Here is a 6,229-nt window from a genome sequence, read left to right as displayed (position 1 = left end):
TCCAAATGCCTGTCAGTGTGGCAACCAGCTGAATACATAAAACAGGCTCTCCAAACCCTTAATGGCCCAGGGTCAGAGTAAATGGAATAATAAAATCCAAATGCTTTTGTCTCATTTTCCATCACCCAACCCGTCCGCATAAATCTGCAGCTTCGCGGTGACCTCCGTGTTCCGTGCGGGATGAGGCCACGGGCTGGAGATACATTTGGTCTGCATCTTGGGTCTTTAAAAGCTTTTTCCAATTAATTTTAACTGGCTTCCATAAGGATCAAGTACAGCTTCCTCCCTCCCGCCACTCTTTCCCCCCCAACCTTTTTTTTAACCAGCCAAGTGACACAATGCTCTAGAGAAATACAACAGGTATCCACGCCCGTTAGGCTCCGAGTCTCCAAAGATAGAAGAGAGTTGGGTTTTATTCTATGGCCTCACCTCTAGCTGCTGTATGTCTATATAAAGCAGGAAAAAAAAAAAAGAAAGAAAGAAAATATGACCAAGGCTTTCTGGAAACACCCCTCATTTGAACTCTGGAAATCAGGGTGTTTGTCCTCAGATGGGAGAAACCCCCCTGTTGGATTATGGGTGTGGCTGTGGGTGTAGGAAACAACTGTGTTGGATAGACTTGTCTTCTGACCGCCTCAGAAGATGAAGAGAGGAAGACGGAAAGTGCGGCTGGTGGCCGGTGACTAACAGAACAACATGGTGGAGGAAGGTCTCAAACTACTTCTGACTTGGGATGTCTGCCTGCTACCACTTTCCCTGGCCCCTAAACTGGAGAAAGAAAGAAACAGCAAGCACCAGGATGGAGCAACAAGAGGTGCGCTTAACTCTCGCGCACCAGAGAGGGACAGCGTGCTACTCGTTTCTTTATTGTGTCCTTGCTGACTGCTCGGCTGTGGTGAGCGATTTAGACCTAAGTACGTCACACGTGTTCACAGTTCTTTTGGGAAAGGCAGTGGCCGCAGAGCTTGACTAGGAAACAGATATGCCTCATTTTTGAAAAGTATTTTCATAACAAACACGGCAGCAGGAGGTGAATTTAAATAAGAAGTTTGAATCCTTTGTTTCCATGAGCAATATACATTCCTTAATCGCTCCCCTCACTGTGTCCCCAAGTGCTGTCACATTGGACACTTTCCGCTTCTATTTGGTCTCTATTCTGCCCTCCTTTTACTTCCTATCTCCCCTTTCTTATATGTGTCCCTGCCTATTCCCCATTGATATCTCCGGAAAATACAATGAATTTATAAAGAAAGGGAACCACAGTGCTAAACCGGAAGATAACATCCATCTAAAAATTTGTCGTCTTTTATAAGCGTATATCGTGTGCCAGGAGCAAGCAGTCCGGGAGTGTCCTGGGCTGTGACCCTCTTCACCTTACAGGAGTAAAAGAGGACTGAGTGAGGGACGAAATGTTCAAAGCCATAAAACCAGGAGGCAGAAGGGCGGAGGGACCCCATCCAGCGGCTGCCACGCCCTCTGCCTTCTCTCTGACCAGGTACATGTTAAGTGTTTTCTAAGTGGTGTCAACTGCCAACTTTTCTATTTGAGAATTCTTCCACTTGTTGTGCTGAGCTGGAGTCATCGCATTTTATTACTTCCCGTTCTACCTTTACCTGGAATTGTTTCAACTGGTGTTCTACCTTTACCTGGAATTGTTTCAACTGGTAGCAAAGGGCATCCTTGAAGGTGATATTCCCATTGTGGCAACGGCTGATGAACTAACCAAAAAAAAAAAAAAGAGAGAGAGAGAGAGAGAGAGAACATTTGGCTCAAGTCTAGGAGAAGTCAACATCATCCATGTCATCTTAAATTTAACCTATGTAAGAAACTAGATGGATGGAATTAAAGGTATAAGCATAAATTCTGGGAAAGAGAGTTTAACCTGAACTTGGTAACAAAATGGTTAAAAGGCTTAGTCTTATGTAAACCCGCCATGCAATTATTCAGTAAGGCTATCTTTGGAAGGAACACTAAGGGACCCACAGAAAGGAGGGGACCAGGTGTGACGTCCCAGAGCGACAGGTCATAGAATGCATCCCGTATGTCTTGCTGTTTCCCAAGGAGTTTCCCCACAAATGATTGACATGATGGGACATGATGGGACATGATGGGACATGTGGCCCTTGAGTTGCAGCCATCGGTTCATGGAATCCTCTCCATTCGGGATCAGCAGGGACAGTCCCCCTGGAAAGGGACCGAACTGTTTTCCCTAGGCGGCCACTAAATTTCTCTCACTTGTTTTTGCTGCCCTTTCCAATATAATTTTCTACTTTCCTTTTCCTGGCTTGAACAGCTCTTTTTTTTTTTCAAAAGTCTTCCCTTATACACTCCAAATATGGCTCTGCAGTGCTGGGGCTGGTGGTATGTGGCATCGTGGAAAAAAGCATAAGCTTTCAAATGAAAATATCTCTGGGTCCAAAATCCACCTAAGCAGCCCTGAACAGACGGACTAAAACTCCCTAACTGTCAGGCTTTTCATCTGTAAAATGTGGACCAAAAAACAGACTTTGCAATGTTGTCCTAAGGATTAAGAGAAATAACATAAGTTATGGATGGTTGGCATATATAATGTGTATATAATAGCAGACATCCCCAGGTGCGTAGGCACACGCAGACACACACACACACACACACACACTATTCTAATATGTGTTTCTACTTTTATCTTTGGAACGAGGCTCTTTTTAATGTGACACCCACCTATTAGCAGGTAGGGACTGTTGTGCCAGGTTAAACACCATATCCCATAGGCCCTCCACACTCCAATTCTCTTATGGGTTTTTTTTCCAATCTACCTTCCTTCCCAAAGATACAGACATAATTTTTCAGCTGTGAGTTAACTAACGTGGAGAAAGGGGATATCTAGTCAGGAATCTTACATTAATTCATCCTAAAATACAACGCAGCCTGGCAGCTCACTCTATTGAGGAAGAGTATAGCCAAGTTATAACTTAGAGCAGTCAAAAGAATGACCAGTATAGTGTCCTCCCTTGGTCATGGCCTGGCCTAGCTGGGGTTGACTGCCCACTGTCCATATTATGCAAGTTTGAGTACGAATCCTGCCACTGTTGAATTTGAATCAACTGTACACTTGCGGTCCCTACTTATGTATCCTGGTATATATCTCGGTGGGTTCAGAAAGACTTTGTCTAGCCTCCAAATCCCTCTTGGACATGAAATGAGATTTTTCCAGATGAGCTTTTAATAAAGACTGAAAAGAAACTTACTGATAAGCCCAGTCTATCCTAAACCTTGAGTTTAGAAACAGGGAGAAAAATATTTTTTGCCCCAAACTTGAAGCATGATTTGACTAGTTTTTCATCCTAGACATGATGGATAGAGACAAATAAATACACAATTTACCCATGGGCTCAGGGAGACATCAGTGAACGCACAGATCCATTTTGGGCCATAACTCTGCACTGTTCACTGATCGCTCATATTCCGACTCATTGAAAAAAAAACAAACATTGGCAAAGTTGAAGCTATTTCAAGAAGGAGTTCAATATAAATAAAATGGTCCGATACAAAGTCAAACTAGTAATTCATACTTTATTGATTGATTTCTACAGAGAGAGGAAGGATAGGGAGAAAGAAAGAGAGACTGATGTGTTGTTCTACTTATTCATGCACTCATTGGTTTGGTTTATTCTTGGATGTGCCCTGACCAGGGATCGAAACTGCAGCCTTTGCATATCAGGACGATGCCCCAAGTGAGCTACCCGGCCAGGGTTGGTAACATAATTTAAATCAAGCCACACATTAATTGAGGTAGCCATGTTGGTCCTATATATGACTTCACATCTGGGGTGACAACAGACAATGCAGATGACTTGAGAATATTCATCAGACGCTCACGTACCAACTTCCGATCAGAACAGTAACTGAAGCTTTCTACCAGGAAGAGCTTTCTTGATGACAGTTCACCCATCAGTCTCCCCGCTGACATGGAACATCATCATCTTTGGTCCTCCCTCTGTGATTCCTTCGTCTGGCCAACACGCTCCTTCTCTGAGCCACCGATGTGTCTTCCCTGTGATCACACCAGCAGCCTCACTGACTGTCTACTTCTCTTCCAGACTGACAGTTTCGGAAGAACCGAGTCCATGCCTGACGGGTGGTTGCCGCCCTCGGGGTCAGAAACACAGCGGGCATCCAGTAAGTGTTGAATGAATCTTCTTAATTGAATGAATATTCCTGGAAACTTAGAGCTAAGAAAGACAACCCAAAGCCTGTTTCTCCATGCCTCGTTCTTGGAATATAAACTCTAAAATGTCTGTACACCCAGCACGGTGTGGGTCACAACAGGACGCTCAAGTATACATCTAATGACGCTCTTATGACAAAATATAAAAGGGCAGGTGAAATGAAATGTACATTTTATTTTAACCTTCTGGAAAAGTGCCTGTATTATTTACCGGGCTTAGGAAAGAAAAAAAAGCTCTAGAAAAAGGAAATCTCAAAATAGGTTTTCAGAGAGGACCATGGTGCAGTGAGTGGTATGTCAAGGTTGAACTTTCACCCTTCCTGGTGGTCACTTCCAGGTTGTGAGGACAGTTCTCCTCAAGTCTCTTGACATAGCGACTGGTCCAATGACTTCTCAGATCTTGGTCAGCCCCATCACCCTGCAGGGTCAGAGGAGAAGCAGTGGACGGGAGGGATAGAATTGCAGGGACCATCACCGCACAGCCTCTGGTGACCGCACCATGGGCAGGTCAGTTTGAAGGAAGACATTTGCAGCCAGGGCCCAAAGATGGGGGCCAGTTCCGTGAAACAGCAGGCGAGGGCGTGGGATGCAGGCTGATGTGATCCCAACCCACCTCCATCACCTCAACACATCATGTGTGACCTTGTTCTTTTTTTTTTTTTTTTTTTTTTTTTTTTATTTTTCTGAAACTGGAAACGGGGAAAGACAGTCAGACAGACTCCCGCATGCGCCCGACCGGGATCCACCCGGCATGCCCACCAGGGGCGACGCTCTGCCCACGAGGGGGCGATGCTCTGCCCCTCCGGGGCGTCGCTCTGTCGTGACCAGAGTCACTCTAGCGCCTGGGGCAGAGGCCAAGGAGCCATCCCCAGCGCCCGGGCCATCTTTGCTCCAATGGAGCCTCGGCTGCGGGAGGGGAAGAGAGAGACAGAGAGGAAGGAGAGGGGGAGGGGTGGAGAAACAGATGGGCGCTTCTCCTGTGTGCCCTGGCCGGGAATCGAACCTGGGACTTCTGCACCCCAGGCCGACGCTCTACCACTGAGCCAACCAGCCAGGGCCGTGACCTTGTTCTTAACCTTCCTCATCCTCGGGGTTTTCAAGTCTATAAACTGGCAAGGGCAAGATGTGTTTGCCACAGCTGTTAAAATAAGGAAAGAGATAAGGCAGGTCATGAGCTTGACACACACAAAAAAGGCTTTAATGTTATTACTGTTTTTTAAAGAGAAGCCCAGGTAATTTACAGGTAGGTCATGGGCAACAGAAACCTTCATGACAAAACCAACAAAATGCCACTTGCAGTCACATAGGACAATTGGATACGTACCTGTGAGGCCAGTCTTTGAGAAATCACCCTCATATGAAGTCATACATATTCTTTATCTGTCTTATGAAATCAAAACCTTTACTGAAGAAAGCGTTCCAATGTTCAACATCAAACTCCTTGGTCTCATGTTGAGAAAGTACAATTCTTTGTACTTTGGAAACCCATCCAAATAAAAAATACCCAAATGGTATTATTTTCACTAATATCTGAATCTCTGATGTCTGAATGAGAAAATATCTGAAATAGTGTATTAATAGAGTCGAACATAACTTCTGTTCTAAGATGCCCTAATTATTTTATGCGCTGAAAAGTTAAAAATGCTGCCAACTAAATTTTGACGTGCTATCACTAAGAGGTAACGTTTTGGGAGATATTAAAATGGGGGAAAATGTGCAACGAAATATGGACTTGAGAGAAGAAAATGGGGAACATTTCGTAACTGGGGTAGCTTTGAAGCCTACGTTGACTCTTGTGAGCACCGGCCTGCAGACGGGCACGTGCTTCTGGGGAATTTCAAAAGACAGCAACTCCGCAGCAAATACCCGAGCTGTTTGGTAATCATTTCTCCTCGGAATGAGCATTTACAAATACAGACCCACCTTGACTCCCCCAAAAGTGAAAGTTCCTTTGAGCCCAGTGAGCAGGGCCTTGAGGATCCTTCTGGAGTTAACAGGTGGAAGGCAAAGCTGACATGCTAA

General features: G+C 45.0%; 1 non-coding gene across 1 annotated transcript; it reads right to left on the bottom strand.

Moving 5' to 3' along the window:
- Window positions 1-5,189: 5,189 nt before the first annotated feature.
- On the bottom strand, window positions 5,190-5,265 carry TRNAP-GGG (transfer RNA proline (anticodon GGG)). Its single transcript has one exon. It is a non-coding gene; the product is annotated as a tRNA-Pro (tRNA).
- Window positions 5,266-6,229: the final 964 nt, after the last annotated feature.

Source organism: Saccopteryx bilineata, chromosome 7 (genome assembly GCF_036850765.1).
Source record: "Saccopteryx bilineata isolate mSacBil1 chromosome 7, mSacBil1_pri_phased_curated, whole genome shotgun sequence".
Classification (NCBI taxonomy): Eukaryota; Metazoa; Chordata; class Mammalia; order Chiroptera; family Emballonuridae; genus Saccopteryx; species Saccopteryx bilineata.
Note: the sequence above shows the minus strand (reverse complement) of the source record. Positions and strands in the feature narration are given on the sequence as shown.